This window comes from Cannabis sativa, chromosome 7 (assembly GCF_029168945.1).
Source record: "Cannabis sativa cultivar Pink pepper isolate KNU-18-1 chromosome 7, ASM2916894v1, whole genome shotgun sequence".
NCBI lineage: Eukaryota > Viridiplantae > Streptophyta > Magnoliopsida > Rosales > Cannabaceae > Cannabis > Cannabis sativa.
Window position 1 is genome coordinate 45827594 of NC_083607.1, and position 20844 is coordinate 45848437.

Genomic DNA, 20844 nt, shown 5'->3' on the forward strand with positions numbered 1-20844 from the left:
CTAATGATGTTTTGATGTCTACTTCATCTTTGACATCGTAAATTCCACCTCTCTTAGGTGTGTTGGAAGCTTTCTATCTAGGATCTTGGCAACAATTCCATTGTTGAGAATTTACAGAAAGATTCTCAAGAGACTCCCAAGCCTTATCCCCTCTAAATTGCAAAAATTTTCCAGTGTGCATTGATTGTACCATTTGTCGGTTTGAGGGAGATAATCCATCATAAAAGTATTTTACCAATCTCCATTTTTCAAAACCATGGTGTGGACATTTTAGCAATAAATCTTTAAATCTTTCCCAACATTCATAAAATTCTTCGTGATCTTTCTGATAAAATTCGGAGATTTCTCTCCTAATATTATCCGTTTTAGACATGGGAAAAAATTTGGACAAAAATTTATTAACTAATTCATCCCAAGTAGAAATGGATCGGGCTAAGAGTGAATTTTACCAGGCTTTAGACTTATCTTTTACTGAGAATGGAAAAAGTCTAAACCTAACAGATTCATCAGAAAAAATTTAAAATCTAAAAGTAGAGCAAATTTCTAAAAAATCTTTTACATGCATGTATGGATCCTCTTTACCTAAACCATAAAAAGATGGCAAAATTTGAATTATGGAAGGTTTCAGCTCAAAATGTGTAGCATTTATTTCAGGAAAAATAATGCATGATGGTGGATTAGCAGAAATGGGAGAAAAATGATCAATAAGAGTTTTTTCTTCCACATTTACTTGATTTGGTTCCATGATGTCAGAATTTTCACTTTTAATTTCAACCCACAATAATTTTCTTTTTACCAAACGATTTTTAGAATTTCGTTCCCAGCGAATCATACACCAAGTATCACAAAAATTAAAATAACATGAAAAAATTAGGAGGCGGTGCCTACCATATAATTGCGTAAATAAAGACTGAATTTAAAATATAGCGGAAATAAATAATATGTATATATTTGACAGAAATATAAATACTAATATTAATATATGTGCAGAAATAAAGACAGAATTTAAAATATAGCGAGAAATAAATAATATGTATATATTTGACTGAAATATAAATATTAATATCAACTATAATTTATAATATATACTATACTTTTCTTAATAGTTAAGTAATGTATATAATAAAAAATAATATATGATAATATATTAATATTATATATAATAATAATATATAATAAATTTTATATATATATATAATAATAATAATAATAATAATAATAATAATAATAATAACTTTATATATATATTTTACTTCGTTATTAAGAAACGTAATATAATATACATAATATAATAACTAGTAGAAGAATTATACCAACCTGAATTAAAGTAATTTTTCTTCTTGCAGCTCCCCGGCAACGGCGCCAAAAACTTGTTGTGTACCGAAATGGTACGTTTTACATTTATCAACTCGCAAGCGCACGAATCTTTATTGTAGTATGGAGATTGTGAAGAACGAGGTCGAACCCATGGGAATTGCGTGAGATCGAAGAAAATACTAATTTAATCTAAATTATTACAGCTCTAACCTAGTCCCGAAAATGGTGAGGTTTTTGGTAATAAAATAAAATAAAATATTTAAACAGTAAAAATGACAGTAACAGATATTTTCAATAATATTTGGGATATTATTAAGGGTTCAGAATCCACTTAAGTGTATATAAAAATATTTATCTTTATATTGATTCTCATCATTTAATCAGTAATTAAACCAATTATTTTCTAATAAAAAATAGATTTTCCTTCGCTTTAAAATTATAACTTCTAAGCATTAAATGTGAAACAATTTAATGTAAATACAAAAAATTAAAGAATATTATTTTTAATAAAATGTAGAACCAAGCATTAATAATTTATAACTATCAAAAATACGTGATATTAAAGATGAAAGAAAATTATTTTAAGAAGCGAAAATCATAAGCATATATTGTACTGAGAATCAAAATAAAAATAAATACTTAATTAAATACACTAGGTTTCATCGTCCACCTTAATAATAAGGGAACTTAGAAACCCATAAGAAAATTAATTAAGAAAAGCAGTAAACTAACTGAGCGTTTTCTCTGGATTACTCTGTCTGAAACTCTGAAACTGTAACTGAATTCTAAAAACCTAAGCTTCTATTTATAGAAGGGTAAAAGGACTAATGCGCAATTAAATTTATTACAAATTGCTTGTGGGTAAAAATGTAAATAAAAAAAGTTAATTCAGAGTGACACGTGGCACTGTCGGATTGGCTGCCTTTGATGAGTCAGTGCCACGTGTCGGCTGCAGAATAAAGGAGAAAATTGCATTTTGTGGCTGAAGGAAACGGACCGAAGGATGCCCATTCGCGGGGCATGGCGTGAGGCGCACGCACGGCTAGGGTGAGGCCATGGGCCTCACGCGCTCGTGAAGAGGGAGAGAGGGCCAAATGGAGCTGCTACTCCTGTTGCTTTTGGCGAGCCAATGGGCAATCGCCACGTGGCGCTGATGTCGGCAGGGGAAGAAGAAGAGGGCCAATAGGGCTTTTGTCCTTTTGTGCTCTCTTTTGGGCTTCAAAAATACCAATTTTATAGCTTTGGCCTTTATTTTTGTCATTTTTTTTTATTTCTTTTCTTTTCTTTTAATAATACTATTTTTTTTTCAATCAAACACAAACAACATTAAATCCAAACAAAATATTTTCAACATGAAATATATCATAATAATTTTAATGAAAATATTTATTTAAAATCTAATTAATTTGTATTTCTTTAAATAAAAACAATGCATTTTCTTAACTTTTTATTTCTTTTTCTCTATTATTCCATAAATACTAATTATTATTTATAAACAAAGATAAAATTAATCTTTAATAAATTATTTTCAATATAAAAATATATTGTATTAATTTCATGAAAATATTATAAAGAATTAATTTTATTTTGTATTTTTACACTATAAAATATGTAGTATTTTAGCATTTAACAGTAAGTACAGGCGTCAATGACATTATAAGTACCGGGCGTTGGTACGAGCTCGTCTAATTAGACGATGCGATATATTGGTGCCAGATTGTTGCACGGGCTCACCTGATTAGGTGATGCAATTATATGATATATGGGTGTAGGTTTTTGGGCATAAGCTCACCTGATTAGGTGATGCAATTATGCGACATATGGGTGCAAGGCTATGGCACGGACTTGCCTGATTAGGCGATATAATACAAGATCATCAGATTAAAGCATCGACTTGCCTGATTAGGCAACATGATGTCATGAAGATGGTTGCTTTATGAGGTAACATATATATTATTTATATGATTAAATGAATATGAGTTCCATTATTGGTATAATGGTTTTATATTACCAAATATTTGTATACTAATGTTTATTCGTGGCAGATGCCAGTAGTGATTTGGATTTCATCTTATGAACAAAGTGTGATGGTTTGATTCTTATTGTCTATAAATGACAATATTCGAATAATAAACTATATGATTGTTATTATTACTTTTCTTGCTGAGTCCTTGTGACTCACGGGTGCTATGTGGTGCAGTTAAAGGCAAAGAAAAACTAGATCAACCATGAGGTGGCAGTCTTCTCCAGCAATGTACATATTGACCTTGCCGGCCTGCGTGCCGAGTTGCCAGGAGTTGTTTTAGACTGGCTGTATCTGCTGTGTATTTTGATTTTATGTTTAAATGGTTGTCGTATATATTTCTTTAGCAAAACTTTTTATAACGGGGATTCTCAGAACACACTTTTTATGTCGTTATAATGTCCATTTTTAGTGTTTTATTTTAGTCAAGTTTTTAATATTATCACGGTTTTTAATAATTAATTATTCTATTAGTATTAAACTAGTTTATAAAATCACACACGTGACGTCCCTATAGATTAGGGCATTACAACTTGGTATCAGAGCAGCTATGGTTTTAAAGGTCCTGAAGACTGGTCGAATATGTACATTTGCTGCGAGGACAGGTCAACTCATGGTATAGTAAGTGTTTTTATTAATTGCTATTGGATTACCTGCCTAGGCTATTATAAAGTATGTTGGAAAGTAGCATACTAATAATTTTGATAAGAATATGTGTATGGTATATGCATAATGATATTAATATCCGTTTGAGTTTTAAATAGTCAAAAGATGTGGACTAAATATGTGATATGTTATACAGTAAGGGCAATCAAATAGTCTGATTAGCGCGCTATTTGGGCTCAGGGCAAACAATATGGAAGAGAATTATTTATTGCCATAATTCTGGGAACATGTAAATTATGTTATACAGGACATGATTAGACGATAAGGAGAAAAAAAATCTAAGACTTGAAAAGATAGAGGCTCATCTTGTGTCTGTTCTTATACTACCGACACTTCCTGTTGTACCACTGGATGTGGTGGAATATATGAAGCCAACTTACTAGTAGATCAAGAAGCAAAAACTAAATGAACCACAAATTATGGGATAGAATGAAAGGTTCTAGGGTGACCAGGATAGCGGTCAAAGTGAGTATAAGAAATGGCGACCTTATCCTGAGTGTTCAAGATGCAAAAACGCGCCATTTGAGGCAATGTAGAGCCATATCTTGTTTTTTATGGCGTAGTGGGTCATCTGAAAGAACCTACACGTAGTTAAGAAAGACTTATGTTAAAGGAGAAAAGTGTACGGGTCTTGCCCAAGTGCTGGTTATGACTTAAGGGGACAGGGATATCGGTCCTTCGGCCGACTCAAGTTAGAATTTATGGGAAATATTATAATTGCTATTGATATTAAACATTGTACATTTAGCTAGAGACATCAAGACATCTGAATGAATTGTGCATGTATGTTATTTAGTGGTAACCCATTTAACAGGGTAGACAGATTAGAAGGATGACAATATGAGTTAAATTGTTTATATTCCCTAGTGGAATATAGAAAATGAATAGTTAATGGAGGCATCGATCTTATTGATTCAAATAACAAAATCTTTTGTTTAGAAGTGATCTAGCGTTACCAAAGGTGGGACAATTTATGAGTATTGTCTAGAACCCTAGAAGAATTGAAGGTGAAGATTGTGTAGTAACTTTGAGATTATGTAGAAGTGGGACTACCTATGTTAGCAAGAAGCATCTTTTTTTTGGTAGCTCACCATTACGGAACTCCATGGTTGAGTGTCCTTGACTTGGGGTGGTTACATTTAAGAAAATTTCCCATGAAGCGTGCGAGTAAGAGCAAAGCACGTTAGAAACACTTGGATTGGTCCGTGGGACCAATCGTCCGTCCAGGAAACAGCTAGAGTGATGCAGTCATGTATAAAAGCCATTATTTCGTGGGAATAAGGGCCCAATAGAGGCTTGAAGCAGTGACGTTACCGAGGTCACGTATAAAAGAACATCGGGAAGAGTAGTGGTATCACTAAGGTAAAGAAGATTACCTAAATTACTTAAGGTGATACGGTAATGATGGAGAGTACATTATAATTGACTAGATAGTCAATATGGTATATAAGGAGACCATTAACATTCTGGGAAAAGATTACTTTATTATGTAATTATGGAAAGGTATACTCACCCAGAATGGAGAAAAGCTTATGAATTGAGATGCAATTTAATAGACACGTAATTGAGTGATTGGTGGATGTTGGATCACAAAGTAGGTTGTTTATTAAACAACGAGTTATATAATTGAGTGTAGAATAAGTTTAAAAGTGGTTAACGAAGTATGAAGATAGTGATGATTGCAAGGGAGCAATGGTATCATATGAACTAGGGAGTGAAACCTTAGTGGTGATGATGGAAAAAAAAAAAAGAACACGAGAGTCTCAGATGTTGATGAATTAGCATCATCAATGGGAGACTCACTATAAGTTAGTATGGTAATTTGTACCAAGGGATTATCAATAAAACAAAGAATATACTTGAGGTATGTATTTTTCTGGATGTGCTTGAAAAGATTATTAATATTTCTACCAAACACAGAAAAGAAACTTCAGGATCAAGGAATGATCTTTTATTAATTGTTATTAGTTGAGAATTCGGGAAATGGGTATTTCCAGTTTAGTTGTGGGTACCTGGTATGAGCAGTGTTGCCTCTACTGTATAGGTTTAATCAAATTACTTTATAATGGTGGTTAATCGTAAATGATTGGAAAAAAAAAATTAATTAAAAGTTGTGTCAATTCAAGGGAAATTGATACAAGTTAAAATAAGTGGAGATGAACAAGATTTAAGTTGACAATAAGATGGAATTCCTCAAGTTTAACTGAACAAAAATCGATGAGGAATTGCAAGAGGTTTATGAAGGGAGTGATGGCAATTGAATTTTATTAATGAAAGAATGAAAGCAAGAAATACAATTAAGAAAGACAAAAAAAAAGGGCATCTACTTTCTGATAACCCACCATGAGCTTACCTTGGAGTTAAGCATACTTAACTTGGGTAATCTCAAGATGGGAAATCTTTCGGGGAGTTATCCCGGAAAACGTATGAGTGAGGACAAAGTACGCTAGAAAGATTCATATTAGGATGCAGAATCGATAGTCGTTCCAGAGATTATCAAGAGGAAGTGATGTGTTAATAAGCAGAAATTTACAAGGTGTTGAGACAAGTAAGTGGGTGGAAATAAGAAATGCTCTAATTGAATATCTATCAGAAATGAATACTTAACTTGTTACTAAGTTAAGTCAGTAGATCAACTTAGGAGATCTCATAGAAGAAGTAGAAAGACATAATTATGAATTATGTACTATGGAATCTTATGACTTTTACCGACTAGTAACGATTGGACATACAGAGTTAATATGTTGTCTATCAGTGTAGACAATTTATACTATAAATGAGAATACTCATACGAAGGAATAGTCTAATCTTGTAAAATTCCAAGATTGATATTTTTGGCTATGATGTTAAGAATTAAAGAAGGTTATTGAGAGCCATGGAGGTTAAAGCGAAAATAGTATAATGCTTTATTCTTGAAAGGTGGGTAACCTACGAAGATTAATAGAATATTAGAAATATATTGTCAGCATATTTGATAAAGGTTAGAATATCTTAGAATAATATCTTCCCTGATGAGGTGTTTATTTAAAAAGTGATAATTAAATATACCACTCGTTAGGTACCTTAATAAGTGTGGTACAAGAGAAATATTAAATACCTGTTCACTGGATTAAATAGGCTAGGTAGCCTATTAGCTAGCCTTAACTTCTGCGTTGTCCGGAGTATATAATGTATTTCATGTCTCCATGTTGAGAAAATATGAATCAGACTCGACCCACATTCTGAGTTGTGACGATGTTAAACTTCAGACAAATTTATTATATGAGAAAAATATCTTATCCAGGTTTTGGACTAGAAAGATCAAATGAGACAATTCTACTAGTTAAGAAAGTGCTATAAAAAAAACAGCAAGATAGAAGCAGTAATTTAAGAATTAGAATCATAAATATGGGGGTAATATCCTGTATTGTTTAAATAAATTTCGAGGACGAAATTTTTATAAGGAGGGGATGGTTGTAATATCCCGATAAGCCTAATGGTAAATAATTAGAGTTTAGATTTATACTATGGGTTAAACAGGTAATTAGTGGGATTATGATCTTACTAATCTATTTCAGTATAAAATTTAAATTTTGCTATAAGTGAGTAAATAATCGTAATTTGTTAATTACGGAGATTTATATAGCATGTGTGAATGTAATATGAGCTATATGTGGAATAAAAATATTTTCAAGTTGGATGACCCTGGAGACTCAATAAGTGGATATATAAGCGTAATTTGTTAATTACGAGAATTTATTTGAAATACGTGGATATAATATGAGTTATTTGTGAAATAAAAATATTTCAAGTTTGGCGACCTTGGAGACTTGATTGGAGGCCAAAAATGTCACAACAGTTTTAGTTAGAAATATTGATGAGATTATTGGGATAAGTTGATTTTAGAAATATCGGTGTATTTTAGGGTACTCGAAGTTGGCCAAATACCTTAGAAATAGAAATTTCTTAGTGGCTAAGAAATAATAACATAACTATTAATAATAAAGTTTTTATTAATATTATTATATTATTATATTATTATTATTAATATTAATATATTATTATAATATTATTTATATATATAAGTTATCGGAAGTTAACAGTTATCAGTGAAACAGAACAGAACGAACGACGAACGAAATTCTCGTTCTCCCTCCTTCGATAAAACCTTCTCCTTTTATATCTATTTTCTTCAATTTTCAATCCGAAACTTAGCGATCTAAGCTATGGTAGTAGCAGGATAGCAAATCCTTGAAGAGTGAAAGCTTAAGGTATGGTTTAATTTCGTTTTAAGTTTAAAAACAATTGGTGTCGTATAGGGATTTTGTGAATTAGAATAGTTATGAAGGTTCTGACCTTATAGAATTGTTCTCAGGTAGTCATGGGACTAGTTCCGATATTTTCTTGTTGAATTTAAAGTGATTTTTGAGTTAGAAATCGAGTTTGGAACTTTTTAAAGCTTAGTCCGAGTTAATGGCGTTTTTCATTTAAGAGGTCGATTTTTATTTCTGTTACGTAAGGATGGTAGTATTTATGGCATACATGCACCCTGTGAAGTTTGGAGTGATTTGGATAAGTTTTGGTAGTGTTTCGGTGTGTGCGAAAATTGAAATTTTCGTATTTCACAATTTATAGAAATTCCTAAGAGATCAGAAATCGTATTTTTGTCATAACTTTTGACTCAGGTGTCCGTTTTGGACATTCTATATACCGTTTCGAAGCTTACAAAGAGCTCTACAATATATTGTATATTTTAGAGCCAAAATATAAGTTTTATTTTAGTGTATTTATACCGTAGGATTTGGTAGAAAACCCTCGATTGTCTTATGTGAATATCAGTAGTGTTTTGGGATAAACACTTATTGGTTTATTGTTGTTGTGACATAGGGCAGAGATCATCGGGGATAGTTCTCCACTTGGGTTGGCCGAAATATATGAACCTGGATTAAAGGTAAGAAAAGTATATTGTACTGCATAGTACGTTGTATGTAATACAATTAGTATTGTTATGAATTGATTAATATTGAGATATAGTTAATATTGTTATATATTGAAAAGTATATTGTACTTCATAGTACGTTGTATGTAATACAGTTAGTATTGTTATGAATTGATTAATATTGAGATATAGTTAATATTGTTATATATTGAAAAGTATATTGTACTGCATAGTACGTTGTATGTAATACAATTAGTATTGTTATGAATTGATTAATATTGAGATATAGTTAATATTGTTATATATTGAAAAGATTGATTGGTTGAGTATTGATAATGTGATAATATTATGTGTGTGATATGTGGACTCACCTGATTAGGTGATGCAATTTTCCTGGTAACGTACTGGGCGTAAGTACGGGCGTCAGTGATATATGATGAGTACCGAGTGTAGGTACGGGCTCACCTGATTAGGTGATTCGATTTTCCTGGCAACGTACTGGGCGTAAGTACAGGCGTCAGTGACATGATAAGTACCTTGCGTAGGTACGAGCTCGTCTAATTAGACGATGCGATATATTGGTGCCAGATTGTTGCACGGGCTCACTTGATTAGGTGATGCAATTATATGATATATGGGTGCAGGTTTTTGGGCATAGGCTCACCTGATTAGGTGATGCAGTTATGCGACATATGGGTGCCAAGCTATGGCACCGGCTTGCCTGATTAGGCGATATAATACAAGATCATCAGATTAAAGCATCGACTTGCCTCATTAGGCAACATGATGTTATAAAGATGTTGCTTTATGAGGTAACATATATATTATTTATATGATTAAATGAATATGAGTTCCATTATTGGTATAATGGTTTTGTATTACCAAATATCTGTATACTAATGTTTATTCGTGGTAGATGCCAGTAGCGATTTAGATTTCATCTTATGAACAAAGTGTGATGGTTTGATTCTTATTGTGTATAAATCACAATATTCGAATAATAAACTATATGATTGTTATTATTACTTTTCTTGCTGAGTCCTTGTGACTCACGGGTGCTATGTGGTGCAGGTAAAGGCAAAAAAAAGCTAGATCAACCATGAGGTGGCAGCCTTCTCCAGCAATGTACATATTGACCTTGCCGGCCTGCGTGCCGAGTTGCCAGCAGTTGTTTTAGACTGGCTGTATCTACTGTGTATTTTGATTTTATGTTTAAATGGTTGTCGTATATATTCCTTTAGCAAAACTTTTTATAGCAGGAATTCCCGGAACACACTTTTTATGCTGTTATAATGTCCATTTTTAGTGTTTTATTTTAGTCAAGTTTTTAATAATATCACGGTTTTTAATAATTAATTATTCTATTAGTATTAAACTAGTTTATAAAATCACACACGTGGCGTCCGTATAGATTAGGGCGTTACAGTTCCTTTCCTAGATTAATCTGATACCTACTCATTACTCCCACTAAACAGCAGGTGTCTGGTAAGTTGGAAAGAAAATGTTTCAGCATCTTACTAAAGTAAGTTGCTTGCATTAGTGTAAGTAATTACCAGGTATACCAGAAGCCATAGGTTTAGATAAACTCAAACCTATAATACTAGGAATAGGAAGTTTTGTTAAATCCATTGAATAAGCTTATAAACGAAAATTTCTTTTCATGTCCTTGTAATAGAAAACTTTAGGTGACTCCATGTGAATGGATTAAACCATAGTTCTCTTGGGTTTCTTCTTAGTTTCTTATCTTGACAATCCATTACTTGTTTAAACTCACAATGGATTTTAATCACTAGTGTCTTCCAAGTCATAAGAAGGTGAGTTCCTAGAAACTCTCCCACTACGACAAGGTACCGTGAATTGTGTCTAAGAAAACTAAATGGTATTGACCTTTTCGGTTGTGTTAAAACAACAGAGGCAATAGGATCATCATATGTAGAATAAGATGATAGAACACTTTTGGAATCAAGAAAAAATTATCTCCTTTATTTGTTACTTTATTTTCAGACTTAGTCATTTTCTTAGAAAAATAGTATTTGTTTAAACAAACACTTTCTTATCTATTGACTATGGGATGTTCCACCCCTAATCACTTAGAATAGCTAACAAACATGCAAACCAGGGTTAGCAGTTCTAGCTTTTCTTAAGATTTCAATTAAGTCATCCATGAATCTAGTAATGATTTACATTAAGTATACAACCATTGCATCATTCTGAAATTATATTACCATAGGACTTAGGACTTAGGCAACGACTAGTAACTAATCATCAATATGCAAATCGAATTTCTGGGGAGGTAAGTTTGGATATAATTCAAAATCAATTTAATGATCTTTGAACTGCACATCTACTAACTATTTCTCCACCCCTATCAGTTCGCAAGATCTTTAACCACTTACCATTGCTAGAAATTCATGAAATTTTTCAAACATTTCAAATTTCTTTTGCTTAAGGTAAAATCTAGAGTTATCGTTTTAAGAATACAACGAAAACTCATATCCACCCCTGAATGTACATCCATCTACGAATGAGATGATTATACTTTCAGTGGATATAGACATATTAACTCTTTGCAGAGAATGATCTTGTCAAAACCACTATGAACAAGATACAAATGCCATAGATTTAAAATATGTGGTTGTATCTTTTGATGACTTAGGTTTAGTTACATCAAAGAGTTCTTAGAATAGTGCAAGTGGATTCTGGTCACAGAATACTAAACTCATACAATTTGAATCCATTGAAAGAAAATGGTTATTAAACACTTGTGAAAGTGTAATTGTATAATGAGTAATTCTTTCTTGGACCACCACTACTAATTTAACTCTATGATTTGCCTATACAAGTAGGAGATTTCTAAGATTGATGATTTATATCATTTTGGGATAGAATTTCGGGAATATAATCATATGTGTCATTTAATTTCTTAAGAGAAAATATAATGACATGAAATGATTTGTAGACCATTCATCCAATGATATGTTATTGAGCTAAATCGAAATGAATAAGGTAAGAGGAATTAGGATAATTTCGTTTTTAAATAAGAATCCAACGATGCTTCGATTAGCGAGAGTCAAAGTAATCTTATTTACACAATCTTCTTGTTTCATATTGTAAATACTAGTCTAGGGTGTCATCAATTGATGAACAGCTAGATGTTGCATTTACAATATTTATCTTTCGAGATCTAACACTATTATGTTAGTCTAATGGTAAAAATCCATTAGAGATTTATCTCATTAGAACAACAAACCAAGTTAGACCAACAATGAAGATTCGAAATTAAACTACAATTTAATAACAGAAAATAACATGGTTCAATATAAATTCATACACAATTCAGAAATTATTAAACATATAGCAAGTAGGAATGACAAGTGAAAATACTAAAACATACAATCCTAAATAATTTCCAAGGTCTTCAACAAACTGATATCAGTGTCCCGTTTAGGCGAGAGTCAAAGCTATCATCCATTTAATAGAGTTGTCAGCTTATCTAAAATGATAAACATTCTAGCAACCTTTTATTCGATCAAGATTGGAATCCGCGTTGTCCCGTTTAGGCGAGAGTCAAGGCTATTCTATCTTATGAGCTTCCGCCATTGTTTCATACTCTTGCAAGTCTTATACAGTCGCCACCGTTAGGGTGATCAATACTAAATAAAAAACTTACAAAAATACTTATCTTTCGAGATTAAACGGTGCTAACTTGCTAATGAACGTTCCTCCATTAGGGAGGATTACTCACTAAAACAATAGCTATGTAAAACCAACAATGGAGATCGAATGTCCTAATAATAATAAAGCTCATTATTTAATGAAAGTTGTATTTTCTTCTAGTATTTATTTTAATCAATTTATTTTAAATATATATTATTTAATTAAAATTTCTAATTTAGAATAAAAAATTCTAAATACAAATTTTAATTTAATATTTATAAATTATACTTAGATGGATATGAAAATAACGTGAATTATTTCCATCTTAGTAATAATTTCCAATAAATATTTAGAAAATTATTCAATTTAGGTTGTTTCAAAATTAATTTAAATTAATTTACAACTTAAATTTAATTTTCTATAAATATATATTGCATTTCGAAAATAATGAAGTATATAAGAATACTACTTTTGAAAAATGCTTTAAAATAAAATAAAATAAATCCTAGAAAAATTATCTTAATTTTATGTTGGCCAAAAATTAATAAAATTAATTTACAACAAAAATATAATTTTCCAATTTAATTAAATATTAAAGAAAAATTTCAAATAGTTAAGTATCATGATCAAGAATTAACTTAAATATTAATTTTCTATTTAATTAAATACACTAGAAAAATACTTCAAGCAAAACAGATAATAACTATCTAGACTTTCATTGACTAATTAATTTAATTTCTAATTATAATATATTTTAGTTCATTTATTTTAATTAATCATTAAATGAAAAAATCATTGATTTAAGTTGGTCCAAAATTAAATAAAGAATTTTCAACTTTAATCTATTTTTCAAATAAAATTCGAAATTTCTGCATTAAAGAAATGCAATTTCGAAATTTTGGGAAAAAGATTAATAAAATAAAATAAAATATATTTTGAAAGTTATTCAGATTTAAGTTATTCTGAAATAACATTCCAAACGTAAGATAATTTTAAACTTTAATTAAATAACATGAAAATAACAATATTTAAGTATCATGATGAAAATTAACTTAGATATTGAAATTTTCAATTGAATTAATGTATTAAATTCAAGAAATAAATAATTAAGGATAGAGGAAACTTAATTATTAATTCTAGTTTAATACTACGAAAATTTTCTAAACTTAGATTGTACCAAAATTAATTATTAAACAATTAATTTCACAATCAATGATATTTTCCTATTTTAATATTAGAAATAATAACTAGTATAGAAATAACTATCTAGAATACACATCATCAACTAAGTGTTTTTCTAAAATTAACTTTGAAATATTAAAATGAAAAATAAATTTCATATATTTTAAAAGTTAATTATGTTGCTAATTCAATTTTAATTAGGTTAGACTAATATAATTAACATAATACAATTATTTAAATAAGGCAAATGAGCCTTCACAATTGGGGTAGTTCATGTGAGGGGGAGCTGGGTTCACTATGTCGTACCCACTTCTATTGGCCCCCAACTCTCACACAAGGCCCAAAAGAGAGGAATTTAACCTTATAATAAATAATTGTTATTCATTGAATAAGCTCAAATCTAATTGGGCCTAAATAAAACTACTTATGTCAAATTTTATTTTAGCAACCTAGTTCATTTACTTAGTAAAACTTAAATGGGCTTCCTATATGCATCTAAGCCCAATAGCAAACATGTAGGCTCACACGGGTCAAATGATTTGGATGGACTCTATCATGTTACTAGGTTTACACAGATGAAAGAGGTACAAAATTTACCTGTTACAAATTATGTATAAGATCTATTGACAATTGGACTATGATTAAAATCACATCATTGGATCTGTCAACAAGCTAACATAGCAATTTAGATCAAATATATAATAGGTTTGTTAAAAAAAATTGAATAAACAATATAAAAATAAACAAACATTGTCCATGTAACAAATGTGAAATAAGATATTAATATAATTAAATTATTATTTTTAAACTAACCAATTAAATTTTGAAAATTTAGGGTTGTTAAAACAAACCCTAAAAAACTCAAAAAAAAAAAAGAAACTAATGTTAAAATATCTAGGTTTATTTGAATCAAATTAAATTAAATATCAAATAAGATCAATGATTTGAAAGAAAGAATCTTCAATATGACTTTCAAATCTTATAATTTAATAAAATAAACCAATTTTAAAATAGATTTGGTTAGATAATCACTATTTTAGGAATAAAATAGCAAATAAATGATAATTACCATAATTATATGTCAAAATATCTCAAATTATGCAATATTCAAATTTCTACAAAAATATCTAAATAATTTAAATATTTAAGATATGATTTATAAATTTCCAATAAGGAAAAAAAATGATATATATAGGAAAATATCATTTTTAAACTTATAAATTATAAATAATTAAATATTTAACAAAATAACAAACTTTTGAATTTGAAAATATTATGGTAAGTATATCTGTCAACAAGTTAATCATAGCAATTTAGATCAAATAAATAATACGTTTGTTAAATTTTTTTTTTTTTGAATAAACAATATTAATAAATAAACAAACATCATCCATGTAACAGATGTGAAATAAGATATTAATATAATTAAATTATTATTCTTAAACTAACCAACTAAATTTTTGAAAATTTAGTGTTGTTAAAACAAACCTTAAAATCTCAAAAATAAAGGAAACTAATTTTAAAATATCTAGGTTTATTTGAATCAAAATAAATTAAATATCAAATAAGATCAATGATTTGAAAGAAAGAATCTTCAATATCACTTTCAAATCTTATAATTTAATTAAAATAAACCAATTTTAAAATAGATTTGGCTAGATAGTTATTATTTTAGGAATAAAATAATAATAAATAATAATTACCATAATTATATGTCAAAATATCTAAATTAAGCAATATTCAAATTTCTACAAAATATCTAAGTTCTTTAAATATTTAAGATATGATTTATAAATTTCCAATAAGAAAAAAAATGATATATATAGAAAAATATCATTTTTAAACTTATAATTTATAAATAATTAAATATTTAACAGAATAAAAAATTTTGAATTTGAAAAATATCTATAAAAATATCTATGTTAATTTCAAATTTATTAATTATTTAATTTGTCATATAAGATAATTTTAATATAATATTTTAAATAAAAAGACAACGTTATCTTTTAATTTAAAATATGTTAAATTTCAAAATATCTAATCTTATAATTAAAGAATATTTAAATATTAAAGAAGTTAACAAATTTTAAAATCTTACCATAATTAGAAATGTTTGAAATTGGAAATATTCAAAATTGGAAATATTTAAAAATGAAATATTTAAAAAGGAAATATTTCAAATTGGAAATATATAAAATTAGAAATATTTCAAATTGGAAAAATCTAAAATTGGAAAAATTGAATTTTGGGAAATAATCCCATAAAAAATTAGATTTTTGGGGGAAAACCCCAAAAAATTGCAATTTGGTGTGGCTGCCCAGGAAGGACTGCACGTGCAGCCCCAGGAGGCTGCATGCAGCCTCAATACGCCCGCGGAACGGGAGGGGACGCCGAGTAAACTCGGCGCCTACAGCATCCCTGACCGAGAAAACTCGGTCAGCTGCAGGGTGATGGGCGAGACGCACGGGCGTGCTACAGGGTTGTTTGGGCGTGTCACGCGCGCGCAAGAGGGTTGGTGACCGAGGGTCTGGTGCGCATGAGCACCACCCTCGACACCATTGTTTCCCGATTTTTCAAAATTCATAACTTTTTCGTTTTTCATCGGAATTAAGTTCCGTAAAAACGAAAAAATTGCTTAATTTTTCACAAGGAATTCAAATAAAATATTTTCAGAAATAGAAAAAATATTTTTCATGGAAAAAATTCGTACAACACAAACTTTCATCACATAAGCACATAAATCAACATGAAACCATCCAAATCAACACAAAACATATAAAACATCGTTTTAATTCATATTACATGAAAGTAAATCATTATCATGGCTCTGGTGCCAGTTGTTAGAAATATTTTACCAAGATCTAGATTTACTACCAAGTATAATTCATTAACATCCTAATATGAATTCTAAAACAATGAAATAAACACATAAGAGTTTAAGAAAACCTTACATTGGGTGCAGCGGAATATAATGACTCCTTCCATTCAGATCTCTAGCCCTTGATTCCTTTCTGTAGCAGAGCATAATCAAGATCTGAATCTAGATCTCTTTCTCTCCTTCTTTGATTTTGATTTTCCACAGTCTTACATACTATGCTTGAGGTACCACTTGATGTGTGTGGGCACTACTCTATCACTCAAGGGTTTTCGAAATTTTAGGGAAGAAAAGAGAGAGAAGGGGCGGCTTGGCCTTTGTCTGAAGGAAACAATGTTCAAAGTCATGAGTTTCCTGAAGCCAATACTTTCTATTTATAGAATGCCTCCTAGGTTTAGGTTAGAATTGTATGGCATTAAAATAATGAAAACTATAAATGGTAATTGCTATGCATAGTGGCGACCAAACAAGGGATATTGGGCCTCACTTTGCAATTTTACCATTTTTTTTATTTTTCATACCCATTTTCTCAAAAATGTCAATTTTCTAATTGAACCATTTAAATGTCAATTCTAATTATCTAATAACTTAAAAATAATTATTAAATAATATTGTCATTTAATATATTTATTAATTTAGACATGTAAAGTCTCTTAATTTATAAATAAACCTAGAATCTCTTTTCTTTACAATTTTGCCCTTGCTTAGTGAAAATTCCTAAAGTAGACATAGTCTAACTTTAGAATTTTAATTGATTAATTAAAATCAATTAACTAAGTCTTACAAGCAGTATGGTCAACTAGTATGGGGACCATGGGTCTATATAACCGAGCTTCCAATAAGTCGAACCGAATTTACCAAGTAAATTCCCTAACTTATTAATTTCTTATTGAATCCACACTTAGAACTTGTCTCAGTCATATAGAACGCTCTATATGTTCCATGATATAGACACGTCATTAGTTATCTATTGTTATAATCCTAATGTGATTAATGACCCTCTAATAGATGATCTACATTGAAAAGGCACTAAGTTACCGTTACACCTTCAATGTATTTTATCCTTAAAACACTTAGCTCCATATAAATGATATTTCAGCAAAGTGAAATGAGATCTCCACCATTTATCTCTGTTTAGCCAAGCTCGAAGGATGTCATCGTTTCACTTCTAAATTCCTATAGAAGTTATAGATTCCATATTTATGGTAGCGCTCCCACTCAATTATACTATCATGTTCCCAAAATGTACGTATCACCCTGACCCAAAAGTAGGCTTAACTAACAAATCAAAGAACATGTATAGTACTCTTGAGATCGAACCTAACCATATCAGGATTAAGATCATTTGATCTAGGATCAACAGGTGATATTGAATTGAATAGATATTACGGTAAATTTTAATATATCCAATCAAAGTTCAATACCGGTCCCTTCCGATGTATACTCCATACATCCGATACTGGTAAACTTTGCCAATGTCCTAGAAAGAACATAACACTTTTCCAAGGTGTAAGAATACCTATCGCTGATTATACCATGTCAGTCTAAATCCAGTGTTCTGACAAATCAAGGAATAAACTTTCGAACATATAATTAAGATTATATTCCACTGTGCTGACAACACTATAATCATTAACAAATTCATATGTTCTGGACTTAAATGGAATTCATACATTATATATATAATCATGAAATAATTCATGTGAACCATGAAACATAAAATATTATTTCTGATCTTTATTAATAAGTAAATCTGATTATATTGAAATGAGTTTTACTTAGGGCACAAAAACCCAACAAATAGCACCTAAGAGAAAACCCTGAATTTGCCACGTGCTGAAATTATCTTTTTTTCCTACGCGCAATATTTTTTTTCCCGTCAGACGCTATAGCGCCTACCCCCTGCGCTATAGCGCCTAGCACCATTTTTTTTACTTCAACCTTGCTTAGTAAATCTTGCATAACTTTTGCGTTTGGACTCCAAATGAGATGATTTAACATTTTTTGGAAAGCTGGGAATGAGCTTTATTATTTTGGGTTTCATAAGCTCTTCAAGAAAATGATGAAATCATTGTCAAACATGGGCTCAAGATTTCAGTCCAACATAAAATGTCTTTTCAGCACAAACCTACACACTTGGAGAAAACACATCAAATCTATACAAAAATAAATACTAATCTATCTAATAATTGACTAAGAATGAATGAGTGTAAAAATGTGCACTCATCACTCTCATTCGCAGAATCCTCCTTTCCTCCTTATGTCACTTCCCCAAGGCATGTTCAACCCCCCTCGCTCTTTGCATAGTAGCAAGATCAAGGGGGGTAATCTTCATAGGGAATTTAAAACCTACAAAAGGAATCTCAGGTAGGGAAGTAGATTGCTAGTGTCGTGGTTGGAACTGTTGATGTTGGTGTTGCTATTGTTGATGGTGTTGCTGATGGTATTACTGATGGGGTTGTTGGGTAGATGGTGATGGATCGGGTGGAGTGGAAATGTTGGCTCATTGGGGACCATCATCCCCTCTGGGAGACACAGTTTGGCACATACCATCCTACCTTTTCTTTTTCCTTACAGAACCTCATCCACTTGTGAAGCTTGTCGAACCAGTCTCTCTTGTTGGCCCAAGCATTCTTGCTTTAAGGAGTACTTGCGGGCACAACCAACACAATATAAGTGAATCAATCAAAAATTATAAAGTTGGGAAGATTATGTGGCATGCAATGACATATTCCTAAATGGGTGCACACAGAAGGGTTAGATACCCCTCCCGAAAGGATTGACCCTCAATGCACCCTCATCTGAGTATGAAAGAATCAAGCCAACCTAATGATTGTTCAAATGCATGCTCAATCTGGCTCAACCCTAATCTTGGAGCCGTGCAAGCATGCAAGCATGCTCAGAAATGAAAATGACCCTACTCAGTCCATTCAGATAAGACTGACAACCTCAAGGGACAAAAACTTGCGCGTAGTTCAATTCTAACAATGTGTTTCTACAGACAACATTCTATTGATCAAACATTTAGTATGTACTTAACCTAGCTTGAAACTAGGATTTCTATCCTAGATTCTAAATTGCACAAAATCAACAAAGTGTTGAGGTACTTACTAGATGGTGGGACAAAATAGGGAAGGATGTCATGCAAGTTAGCTCAGGTCTGTTGTACTCAATCTGTCGCACACTTGTGGCAGGGTTCACTGCCAGAGTTATCGTCGAGTAGGGGGTAGAGTACATCAGGATTTATAGGCTCTGTTCAAAGAATGCATGTAACGCCCTAAATAATTAGCCACGCTACCCAAGATACTTATGAACCCCTAATCCCCTAATCGGGATTACTAATAAAATTAGCCCAGAAATTAAACTTTAATCATAAACGGAATAAAAATAAAACTTGTAATAATTTTAACTTTACAATCTAAAATTTACAAAAGTCGGGATCCCAAAAATATTTACAAAATATTATTACAAGTCCTTTTGCTTTCAGCCGACCTAAGCGGCAAAATAGAGTCTCAAAAATACATCACTGGTAGACCCCAACCCGCTTGGTCTAGTATGGCCCGGACATGTACATTCTTCGTCCAGCTCCTGCACTCATTGCTGATCAGCAACAGTCTTACCCTTTCCTGCATAGTAGAGCACTCGTGAGCCAAGCCCAGCAAGACAGTATAAAACATATAAATAATATGCTCATCATAATATAAACAACAATGCCATTCAAATCTGCCTGTGTGACACAGACCTGCATGTTGCGCTCACATGCCTACGTGGCGTAGACCTACGTGTTGCTCTCACACGTCTATTTATGTCTATGTGGTGTAGACCTACGTGTTGCTCTCACACGTCTAAATACAATAAGGCCTTAGAATGGTTCATCTCGGTTTTGATTACTGAGTCCAACCTGATTATGCCTTGAGCACATAATCCTTAAATCTTATTACATTTAATATGGCATGGCATTTACAGAACAAATATCACTAGGGTAATAACCTTAGGCTATTAAAACGCTCATGTTAGGGTAATAACCCTAATCTCGGTTACTATATACTCACATATACCATTTCCAATATAAGCGCCACCGCGCATAACTCTACGTGCAACTACTGTCTTACCTGTTGTCCCGCAATAGCAAAGATTCCAAATCCCTTGGTGCTCCTGATTAGGTGTCGGTAATCCTAGTCACACAATCCGGGATTTTTACAAATA

At 31.1% G+C, this 20844-nt stretch overlaps 1 non-coding gene across 1 annotated transcript; it reads left to right on the plus strand.

Moving 5' to 3' along the window:
• Window positions 1–251: 251 nt before the first annotated feature.
• Window positions 252–358, plus strand: LOC115698357 (small nucleolar RNA R71). The gene has a single exon (XR_004008109.1). It is a non-coding gene; the product is annotated as a small nucleolar RNA R71 (small nucleolar RNA).
• Window positions 359–20844: the final 20486 nt, after the last annotated feature.